Consider the following 13244-nt stretch of genomic DNA (forward strand, 5'->3'; position numbering starts at 1 on the left):
CAACTCCCCCGCCCCCAACCCAATCCCACAAGTAAGCATCCCTCCACCAGCCTGCCCGACTAACACACACCGGGCATGCGGGATGTCAACCATCGGACAGGCTACTATTCCTCCTGAACACCCATCGGCCATCCCCGAAGCTACCCGAGTCCGGTCGCAGAGGCACGACATCTGCGCGCGCGAGATATGCCACCTACCTTTGACTCCAAAGATGGTGTGCTCCCGAGAAATCCTCGTACAACAACTGGGGAGATCTGCGGGGAAGGACGAGGACATTAGAGGCTCTGGGGTAAAACGCCCCGATGGACTGACGTAAAGAAACTTTTCTTATTGCCGGATGAGCTGGGCTCGTCCAACCTGACAGGTAAAATTGCTCAGCAGGATAATTAGGATCCGCCAGGTAACATGCCATTGGCACCCTCCACGAAGGACCCGGCGAGACTCTTCCAAGGTGGTATAACCGCGTAGTAGCGAGCCAGCGGGTGTTCAGTCCTGTGAGAGGAATGCTATTTCGTTACATTGCTATCGAGATGCCCCTCCATCTGAACAATCCGACTACCCCGGACTCGATGATCAACCCCGAGCAAGACACGCAGCAGCATCCCGCCAGTCTGCAGATGCCAGGACATGGTGTGAGCCGCTCCGTTGCCGGCGGCGGCTCTTACCTAGCCTGCCCATCTAACTGGGATCGTCGCCCTGCGAAATTTCCTGACAGGCGGGCGGGTGAGTTGAACGACAGGAGATGGCATGAGGACTAATGTTCAATGATGCTCGCGGGCGCACCATGCCTGCAGCCGGTGCGGGGGAGGCTTTCTCTCGAGATTGTGTGTGGATGTCCTGTATGTACAAAGATCACGAGGTCATTGGAATGGCTTTTTCGAATGCCCAATTGGAGCCTTGGGCCGGTTGCACTCAACCGGGCGCTATATTCTAGCACTAGCCAGGCAGGTCTTTTTCGAGTTTTCATTTGGGGCGTGAATCGGTTGGGGGCCGAAGAATCTGAGCTCAAGTCCAGAACTTTTGCGACAAACACAGAGCGTAGCATCCGGAGCAGGAGGATGACTGCCGAGACGAATCAGCCAGGTTCAAGTGTCTCGGCGTAGTACTCAACGGCGGATAGACTTTCTATTCGCGCTTCCTGGCCCTTAGTGTCCCGACGAATAAGGCTGGGTGCACTCGCACAGCAGGTGAAACGCCGTTGAAGCCCGAAGGCGAGGCGTCGTGGTGAAGGGACTGGGCAAACGCGATGCTAAATCAGAAGCCAGCCCTGTCCTTGCCAGATAGATACTGCGTCGCTTCGAGCCGGCTCCCCGAATCATTCGCATGCATTCCGACATTGCTAGACTTCGGGATCCCTAATTAGTATGTCTGTCAGTTTTCAGACGACAGACGCGCAGCCCGACTAGTCTGACAGCTGCTGTCCGACTTCAAGACTCAATAACATCGAAGAAAGAGACGCCGTGGCGAGTAACGTAATGAAGCGCGAGTGACTACGTGGCCAAAATCGAAAAAGGTATTCGATGGGCGCCGAATGCGTTATATCGCTCGTATCGAATTGGTCATATCCAGGACGCGATAACGGTGTCGCCCAGCAGCTTTGCCACGGTCGTCTGGCCATTACAACGGCCCAGAAATCCTCACGATGATGGCGTATGAGGGCAAGCGCAGTCTCTGCGAGACGCAAGCGAGGGGGCAATGGAACTCCGAGGAAGGTGCTCAGGAAGCTCTACTTAGGAGAGCGATGGCGTCAATGGCCAGCGACCAAACCTCCACGGCTTCACAGAACCTGTATTCGGACAGCTGCATGTTTGCCGCAGATTTCTTTTTGACGTTGAACGGGCAGTGAGGTCACCGTGACCCTGGAACGGCTCGCGATCATCGGCGCCATACTGGTCGAGAACCCTTCCAGACCCGACAATCAGGGCCGATGAACGGCTAGCAGGGAGACATCCGCTTCGTAACCCGGTACTTCTCCTCTGGTGGACTCTGACGATACGATTTCATTGGATATCGGATGTGTACTAGTTGCTCAATAAGGATATTCATCGTCGACTCAAACGATCTTCTCTGCCGTCCACCAGTTGTGGTAATGGCAGGAAACGAACAAGCGTCGGGTAGCTACCCGGAGAAAAAGGTCGTCGATAGACGGACACTAAGGATCAATAGACGCGATTTGATGTCGCCCTGATCAGCGTCTTTGCCTTCGGAGTCGATGAAGGGATCCCGTCTTCCGTCGTCGCCCAAAACGCCCAGCACGGGAGGCGCATGCGGCCATTCAGCAGGGTCTATGCACAGGACCTGAATTCAGTTTCGCTCCGCATGATCTGGGCCGCATGTTCAAAGTCGATGAAGCAGTACGAATAAGGTCGTGTGGTTGAACAGCACGTCCCAACCCCCCGGCATCGCCATCTGGCTGCCTTCTCAGACTCGACTAAGATCTGGACGCCTGACTTTTCGCTCCGCCCAGGAGGCCGTTGGGCCGCCAAAAGACCCTGAAGTGTCGACGCAAGTTGATAGGAGTCATAATCGAAAAATCTGGCAGAGGCCGACGCAGATAGGTATCACACAGCACGTGTTCGGCGCTCAAGGCCTGCTGTGACCAGGGCCGACAATCGGGCTTGGTAACACCTGCGACCCAGCGAATCAACGGCTGACACACGACCGCAATTCGAAGCCAAGATGAGCTCAACCCGCATACGCGGTCGCCCGTGCAGAGAAGTCAGCAAAAAGCCGCTTCCCATGTCTAAGCAGACGCAGGTCGGTCTTTTTGCTGCAAAGTTGTGAGACATAGATGTCTCAAGACCTTGCAGAGGACCTAGCGAAGCGTACGCGCTCTATTGGCGATAGACGGGAAAGCCATCTGCGTCACACCGAATCGTCAGGCTAGGGAACAGGCGGTCGAGATGAGGCATCTCTTGCACAGCCCTCGACGATGGTGACTCTGGAATCGACTTGGAGCAATTGAGTTGTTCCTTCCTGCTGGCGATGCAATACGACCATTGTCGAGGCGGACAATTGGTTGGCGACAGGTTGGCTACCAAGGTAAAGTGCTCGCGTCAACGGCGCGCCAGGTAAAATGGTAGCCTACATGGGCGCCATGCGGAAATCGAATCAGAGCCGAATCCAAGAACGCCCTGCCGAGTCGGAGGTGCAGGAACGACAGATGGAGACAGAACAGCGAAGCAAGAGCGGGCTCAGGGGCCTACATCGTGGCCGCAACAGCCAATGAAGAGAGGCGAGATGCAGCCTCGAGATTCAATCGTGGGGCTGGTTTGCGAGGTTGGGCATCAGCAGCAAGCAAAAGGAGACAAGAAGAGGCGGTGATGGATTTGTTGCAAATGTGATATCGAGATAGCGACTAAGGCGGCGCAGCAAAGTGCAATTCGCAACGGTGAGCGCGCCGGACCCATTGGTCCTGTCGTGAGCGAAACGGAACACACGGCGTTGGCGAGGATCTGTCCCACGGGTTTGCGTGGTTACGCAAGACCATTTCGTGTGCCTCTCTGGTTTTTCCATAGTCAGCAGCATACAGCCATCCCAGAGGCGCACCGAGAGACCCTCCGAGTGAATTGTTCCACGGGGCCAACGTCATCCCGGGCCAGCTGAAGGTTGAAGACGCTGTCTTGGACAGCAGCATCGTGGGGAAGACGGCGTCATGTTGGCGGCTGGTTGTGGCTGACAGTTGAGTAGTAGCTAAATTAAGGTGCATCGAGGCATCAAGCGCGGGCCAGCCATGGACCCCACGATGTGTCTTCCCTGCCGACGCAGACACAGCTCTTGGATTGCGGCTTGTCTTGTGCTTCGTTCCATGATGGAGCCAGCGACATGGTTAATTGGTTGATTTGAGTTTCAATGGCAGCGGGAGCAAGATCGAGGGAGCACAGGCCTGGCTGGGGAATGAGGGCTGTGTGTGCACAAAGCGCCGCAGCAACATCAACAGTGCTCAGTTCTTCCGTGCTGTGGCGTCCGGGCGGGCATCGTGGGGTACAGCAGGAAAGGTCGTGAAGGAGTGACTGGTCAGTGGTGGAAACTGGTGTCGCGCCGCAGTGTTGTGCACGATGTGTCATCCGTTTCCTCTGTGATCGACATGGTGCGTACCCGACTAGCACAGGGTTACGGGTGCGCCTTAAAGATGGATATCGACGGCCATTCTAGAAGGCTAGATGGAGCCGGACGGGGGCGTCTGGGGGTGGCATCGCGGATGTGACGATGGCACGCTGCTGTCGATTGGGCGGCTCCTAGGGGAGTGTAGGAGTTGATTATTCATTGCGTGAGACGGAGTTGGACGGAGCAGGGAGTCGGTAGAACGAGCGACGAGACGAGGAAAGACGAGAGGAGGCGAGGCCGTCGGAACCCAAGACTGCTGTGAGGAGAATTGAATTGATAGACTTGGAGAGCCATTGCACAGAGATAACGGAGTTGCCAGCGAATGGCAGTATTGACGGGGATGTGATGGAGGTCCGAGGTTCTAGACGCAGCTCGAAGACGTGGGAAGTTGGCAGGGTCAGGCGGTGGTGGATGGTAAGCGCCGAGTGTCGTCGAGTGAGCGTCCAGCCCGAGACGGGGGAAAGGGCGAGGAAGGGTGAGAGACGCCGATCATTGACGCGATGGATCAATCAGATGGGCAGGAAAGAAGGGGATGGCCAAAATTCTTGGGAAAATTCTGCCCCTAGTCTTTCTTCCCTCTCCGTGGTTGATAGTTGATTGATTGCTAAGACGGAAGGACGAGGATTGCCAGCAGCGACGGGAAAGAACGGCCGGCGGACTGCCTTGCCTGACGAATTTGGCACCACAATCAGGCTGATGTCGCCGTCCAACCTCCCGTATGTGCCTCACTGCACCTCAGGTACCTAAGCCACACCAAACGGAGCAGAGGCAGAGAGAAGGGCAGAAGGCAGGTTTGGGCAGACAGACGGCAGACTGGCGCGGCTAAGCAGGTGTGAATCTTTCGGTCACGTCTGGGGGATTCAGTGGTTCAGAAAGCAGTTGACGGTCGCCTTGACATTTGGACATTGATGCCTTGCGCGTGCGCATGCGCTCAGCCTTTTGAGATGCTGGATCTTTTGGGAGCAAAAGTGCAAACAGATAAGTGACAGAAAGCTTTCTGGGCGTCTAAGTTGGGCGCCTTGCTGAGAGAGCTTGAAGTGCACATCTATCTCAACGACGTTGCGAACCGAACTATCCCGGCTAGAGCCAGGTCGGGTCGAATTCAGGTTGAGCGTTATTAATTGAGATGGACGGGTAGAATTAAGTTCAACCAGAGCAAATTCTGCGCAAAAGTCAGAATAACATGCCACTGAAAGGTAACCGCGAGACTGGTGGTGCCACTTGGTAGGTACGGTACACTGTAAGGTAGAGGAGAGGACGGGAATTGCGACGTCGCGTCGATTCGTGGATTTCAATAGTGTGTTCGCATTCTGCACCGGTGCCTCGTGCCGTTTCGTACAGGGAACATCACTTATTTGCATTTGCCCTTGCCGAAACCCCTGCAAATGTGGGATTTTTAGGTTTCAGCTACACTACTACCCCAAACGTTAATTAATATTATTATTTTTATCGTTTTTGATTAGTTTGCTAGTAATTAATACTATTCGTATTAATTTATTCATATCTTAACGTTATTTATAGTTCTAGGAACTATATAAAGCGTAATATATATATTTAGGAGTAAGATCTTATTATATATAATAGCACTAGCTTATAGGTCCTTATAAGCCTAAGATTTATTATATATATTATAAGATCTAATATAGTATAAAGGTATAATATATATATATATTAGTATAATATATAATTAACTATATAATAGCTATAAAGAAGTTATTTCTTCTTTTATTAGCTTTTAGAAAGATTAAACTAAAGTTTATAATACCTTAGTATACTTAATTAAACTTAAAATATATTACTTTTAAGGAATTAAGTTAGTTTTAATTACTAATACCTATAAAATTATTTATAAAGTTAATAACTACTAGAAATAGATATAAAGGTATATCTTTATATAGTAAGAGTTCTATAAACTTATTACTAATAAGAGTAAATATAAACTTATATAGTTATACTTAAAGAAGTAGTAATATTTATAAACTAACTAAAACTTAAGCTTATATACTTTTAGGTAAACTATATATAGTTTTTATAAATTAAACTTTAAATACCTCTCTAACTAAGATACTAAATAATATAGATAATATTAATATAGAAGATAATATAGATTAAGAAGAAGAGGTTAATAATAAAGCTAAAGAGGAGGAAGTATTTATTTAGCGTGAGATAATTAATATAATAAACTTAGAAAACCTTAAAGATATTAAATTTATAGAAAAAGAGGAAATTAAACTATATTAAGAGAGGCTTATTTTTAATACTACTAATAAACTTTTTAACTTTAAAGAACCTATCTTACTACTTAAGATTTATTAGTTTAAGATTCTTATTTAACTTAAGGTTATATTTCTTTTTAGCTTTAAGTTAAAATTTAGCCTTAACGTTTATACCTATATATTTAAAACTTATAATCTTATTATTAAGTTTATAATATAGTTTAACTATAATATTATAGAATAACTACTAAAAAAGTTTAATTATTTATATAAGGATTATTAGGTTACTATTAAGGATATAAACCTATCCTATAAGTCTAAATAAGAAGTAGTTTTAAAGAAAGGTTTTAAATAATACTTATTAACTTATTAATAGTATTTTATATATTAAGATTAACTTATTAGTATTATTATTAAGGATATTAAATTAAAGAAATAACTAAAGCTATTAATAAGTATAAATAGTTTAAGGTGTTTATTATAAGATTATATACTTATTATAATTACTTATTAATAATAAGCTAAGATACTACTAATACTACTATTTTAACACTTTATACTACTATCTTAACACTCTATATATTCTATAATTAAGTAGGGCACTTTAGTTTAATAAGTAGTATTCTCTATACTTAAGACGCCTTAATTTATATTTAATATACCTTACTTTATAATATTAACTTTATAAGTAATATAAATAGATAATAATAACTATAGTATTATATTAGATTAACTAATATTATTTAGGGTATAACTTAGGTAATATAGTATATAATCTATATTAGTTTAATAACTTAACTTAATATTAATAGAACTTTATATATAAGAGTAGTAAGTATAAGCTATTTATTTAGAACTATAGTATAAATAGAAGTATTTATTTACCTCTAAGTATAACTTCTACCTAAATAGTAATAATAAGTATTATTATTATACTAGTAGGGAAGTAAACCCTAAATATTATTAAATATCTAAAAATATTATAGCTAAATAGGTATTAAAGATTATAAGTAGTGATATTACTATTAAAAGACTATTAACTTTAACACTTAAGATAATTAAAACTTTAGCTAATAAGAGAAAGATAGTAAAGAAGACTATATTAATAAGTAAAGTAGTATTAAGTATAATATTAAGTAGTTAAGTAACTTAAGATAATACTTTTTAGGTATTATTAGCTAGAAGTAGATTTTACTTTATAAATTAGATTAATATACTACTACCTTATATATTATATATATAGTATTAATATCTATAGCTATATTATTAACCTCCTCTATTAGTTTTACTATCTATTTTTATAAAGCCCTCTATAGAGGCTTTAATATTACTACTAATAAGGGCTAATATTCCTCTAGCTATACCTTATTTTAAAGTATTAATTTTATTATTATTACTAGTTATACTTAGAGATAAGCTTATCTTTAATTTTATCTTATAGTACTTTAAATAGTTATAGAAGAATATATTACTTAGTACTATAAAATAGGATATAGCTTTCTATTAGTTATTAATAGATATTAAGGATAAAGTAGTTAATATCTATTAACTTTAAGAATTAGATATAGAATAGTTTAAGAATCTTAAAGTTTTACTAAGTTTTATACTTATAATTAAAAGTAAGATTAAATAGTTCTTAAGTAATATAGAAGTTATAAAGTAGTTTATTAATTTTATATCTAGGTTTAATAAGTTAAGTATAGCTATATAAGAGGATTTAACTAATATATTTATATATAAACTTTTAATATAAACTAAGAAGTAGCCTAATCTATAAAGATAAAGAGCGAATACTTAAGAATAATAGATTAAGAGAGTGAAGATTTTAATAATAAAGTTAATAATATATAGTTTAGATTTATTTTATTTATTTATTTACTATTTTTAATAATTAGGTTTATATATAATATATTTAACTAGCTAATATATATATAGAAATAGAGAGATATAGAGAGTAATATATTATTAACCTTATTAACCTTATTAAGAATATTTAATAAATTATTATAAAAAGCAGTTACTTAGTTATATAAGGTTATCTTTTTACTTTATAAGTATATTAACTTACTTATATAGTGCACCTATATTTACTTTAAGGGGAAATATTAAGTATTTAGTATACTTTTATATTAACTAAAACTATATAAAATATATACTATATATATATATAATACTATTTTATAAGTATTTTCTTCCTTAATCTTTAAATAAATTAGTAGTCCTATATAACTATAATTAAATACTCTTAATACCTCTTAATAAGTAGAAGGGACTAGCTTAAAGCTTATTATATATCTAAAGGTAGAATAACTATTATATATATATTAGATAACTATTATAATCCCTATCTAATATCTCTCTTAATATATCTATAATATATAAACTATAGATATATACTATTTACTAGTAAACTATTATTAAATAGGTATAATCTATATAGTAGTAAACTCCTAAGCTTAATATTATTACTAAACTAAGCTTATAGGTAGATCTTTTTAACTAATAATATATTTACTTTAAGGAATTATATTAAGCTCTTTAGTATACTTTTATATTACTTAAAGCTATATAAAATATATACTAAATAGATATATAAAGCTATACTATAGGTCTCTTTTTTTATTCTCTAGTAAATATTATTTTAGTCTCTTATAATAGTAATATAGACTTTTTATTAGTTAATTAGTATAAGATAAAGTAATTAGTTAGGTTAGTAATACCTCTATAAGTAAACTAACTACTATAGAACTATTAGGTTTATATTATTATCCTTATTTAGTACCTCTTTTAATATATTAATTATAAATAAACTATAGATATATACTATTTACTAACAGATTATTAATAAACAGGCTATATAGAAGCAAACTCTTAAGCTTAATATTATTAATAAGCTAAGCTATTTAGGGAATTATTCCTACTATTAACTACTAAATCCTATTAGCTAGAAGCTAAGTAGTAAAGATAATTACTATATAATATAAATCTATTATATTTAACGCTTTTTTATATATTATTAACTAATAGCCCCCTATAATATATAAATATATAGACTATATATAGTTATTTACTATCTTTAATTATAATTATTAGCTTTTCCTCTAGCTTTTATAATTATAGGTTTCTCTTCTAGCTATAGTAATACTATTAAGTTAAGTATACTTAAAGGGATACTAGCTATAACCTCTATAATAAATATTATTAATAGGTATATAAGTATTAGTATATTTTATTACTATATAATTATTACGCTTAAATATAGTTTAAATAGAGAGATATATATATAGTTAAGCTAGTAGAAGTATAACTTTAATAATATATAGCTATATTATATTCTTCTATCTATATAAAACTATTACTATATTTAGCTTATTATTTAGTAAATACCTTAGAGATAAAACTATTATTAAGCCTATAAGTTTATAACTTTATAATATTTTATACTTAAGCTTCACCCCCCTTATTACTAAAGGAATCCTCTTTTAATATATTAATCCTATAATATTAAAAGTAGCTTATAATTTACTCTAAATATAAACTAATAGTAATAACTACTTTATAGAGAAACTACTTAAAGAATATATCTATTATATTTACTTACTTATAATATATAAAATAACGCTATAGATATACCTTTAAGTTACTAAAAAACGCCTTTATAGGGTTATAATCTAATAAGTATAAGGGTAAATATAGTAGATAAATATTAATAATATTATATACTATCTAAAACTTTAATATATAATACTAACTTATATTATCTATAACTAAGACTAAATTTCACCTTAAGAATAAGTTTATAAGTAGTAATACTAAATACTTAATCTAATATAAGAAGCCTTCTTAGTTTATATAGCTAAGATATATAATATAATAAAAAATACTATTAAGAGTAAGTATTAATAGTATATAATATTATTCTCCCTATTTTAATATACTTCTCTTTAAAAGTTAAAGACTTCTTAGTAACTATACTATTCTTCTAGCTTTATTATAGTAATTAATACTACTTTTATTAATAAAAATAAACTAATTAGCTCTAATATTATAGATATCCTATTAATACTTTAAGTATTTTTTATTATCTCTCTATAGAGCGATATATCTAATCTTCTTCTTCTACTATTATATTACTTTTAGGTATTATAAAATTATAGAGATTAATACTTTTAGATTAAACTTATTAATAAGAAATATCTATAGTTTATTAAGATAGATATCTAACTTATTATATAATAGTTTAAGTATTACTTCTTTATATAATAGTATTAACTTATAGTTATTAGAACTTTTTAGTTAATATAGTTTTAGTATATCCCCTATAGTAATAAATAAAATATAATAATATTAAATAGTATATTCTATATATTAAACTATATTTACTATAGCTATAATACTAAAGAATTTAACTAATAGAAGCTCTTTAAGTAGAGCTCTTTATTTTATACTAAGAGGTAATAATATTATTTAGTATATATAAATTATTTATTTAATTAGTTTATATCTTTTTATTTTAATACTAATATATTAGTATATAATAAGATTAATAAGGAAGGATAAGAGCTATAATATATTAGCTAGATTTAAGCTATTTATATTATATTATTAGTATATATTATAGTTATAGCTATAGCTTTTTATTATATCTATATATTATATACTATAAGAAGTATAAATATAAAAATATTACTTTATCTATTTAAGACTACTTTAACTAGTAATTAGACCTATATTTAATTTTAATAGGAATAGTTTAACTTTATAACTTATAAGCTTAGATATAACTAGAAATATAGCGTTAATAAGATCTATTATAAAAGATATATAACTATATTAATAATAGTATTAATTTAAGTTTATAATACTATATAATTATTATATATTATCTATAATTAATTAATAATAGTAGAAACGACGAAAAACGACGAAAAGATGATGCTAATTAACGTTTAGGGTAGTGGTATAGCTGAAACCTAAAAATCCCGTATTTGCAGGGGTTTCGGCAAGGGCAAACGCAAATGAGTGATGCTATGGCGGACAGCCGTTCCTGCGCTCCCCGTTTCTTTCCATTCCCTCGGCCTCAGCCAAGCCCAGCAGGTGCGTCGATATGTTTTTCTTTGCCCATGTTTCTTCCCCCCCACAAATGCCGTGCCATGTTTGAGTTTGGCCGTGCTTGCTGCTGCGTTTGGTGGTCCCTTCCCAAAGTCCCCGGGGTCCCTTCTTTCCCTAATTCTTTTTTTTTTTTTTTTTTTCTTTCCTCCTTCCGACGCAGCAGATGCTCAATGAGCTGTTCGTACCTTAGGCACGCACATTGCATTATTACTAACCTAAGGCAGTTCACACGTCTTGATTCTTGATTCCTGAGGGTTGACGTGGTAAGTGGCCCGGCCAGTCTTTCCTCTTGGGCCATGTCACTTCCTCCACCAGGGAAGGCAGCGGTGACTTGGCCGTTGAGTGTGACTCTTCCTCATGAGCGAGTGTCGCTTGCCCACGAGTGTCGGCCTCGCCCACGCATCCACATTCCCCAACAGGCATCGTCTCCTGGAGCTCCTACTGGCCTGCTGCGTCTGGCTCGCGCTGAGAGAAGGTTGAACCTTTTCACTCGGGCAGCACCCTCCCACCCTGCAAATCCAGCCATTCGGATCCCGTTGACCCCCCCGTCCCATCTCATCCTGCACGACCTTAGCAGCAGAGGCTACCTATGCAGCAGGGAGGGTACGTGTATGATGACATTCGGATTCGCAGCTGAGGCACATTATCCGCACTGCGCTCCAGCAGCAGGTAAGTACCCAAGTATTCTACCTCCCTCCGTTTGTTGCCCACCGCCGCCGACTCAGCACCGTACCGCAGCCATGTCCAGTCGCAGGTCGCAGTACCTATTCGTGGACGGCGTGGTCGCAGCAAGGCACAGAAACGTGAGAACCATCTTTTGGGCAGGGGACAGGGGGCCACCACAACCAGGTGCCAGGTCAGGGCCCTGTGAGGCAGTTGGTCCTTTTTTGCCACCCTCCCCCCACCCTAGGGTGTGAGTGGCTTGTTATTGGTTTGAATTTCTCTTATATTAGTCTTAGTATACTACTTTATCCCTTAACTCTTTATCCTACCTTTTTTATACAATTTAAGCGATCGATAAAGCTTTTAGTAGAGTAGTTCTATAAGTAGTATATTTATTACTTTAGAGAATTATAATAAGATCCTACTCTATTTAATTTATTACCCCCTATTAATACTTCCTATAAGCTTAGTTTAGAGCTTAAGTTTATAAGTTTATTAGCTATAGTTTAGCTTACTTCTAAAAGTAAGTACTAAAAATAAATATAGTAATAATATCCTTAGTATTAAGTTTAATAGTACTTATAAAGAACTTTTATACTTTTCTTAACTAGAGCTTTTATATACTTTAAGTAACTATTTAAGAGTTAATATATATAGTACTTTCTAAGTTAAAGTTATTATTAAAGTTATTAAGTTATTAATCTACTATTATATTATTTAATAGATATAGAGTATTAGTTACTTATTTTATTACTACTTTTTTTATATAAAGTAAGGTTTTTATAACTTTAGTAGCTAAGGCTATTATAAAGAAAAGTTATTATACTTTATTTATTTTATCTTTATTTCTTTTAAAACCTCTATATCTTCTAATACTAAGTATAGTACTTCTATGTTCACACCTTAGGTTATATCTATTAGGGTTACTTAGTCCTTTTCTATATCTGTACCTTGCTGTATATTGTACCTCGGTCCTTCTTTGCCGTCGCACTGCTGCGACACTTCAGGCCCGTCGTTACCGCTCCTAGCCAGCGGTACCTCGACCATCTCCGATCCCCGTCCTCCTCTTCCCTGCGACCCGTGCTAGAAAGCTGCCCACCCACCGTTAAGACCAGCACCACCTGCTGCTGTCCACCACCCGTTGTC

Source organism: Colletotrichum siamense (genome assembly GCF_013390195.1).
Source record: "Colletotrichum siamense strain Cg363 chromosome Unknown KSG_Cg363_contig03, whole genome shotgun sequence".
Classification (NCBI taxonomy): Eukaryota; Fungi; Ascomycota; class Sordariomycetes; order Glomerellales; family Glomerellaceae; genus Colletotrichum; species Colletotrichum siamense.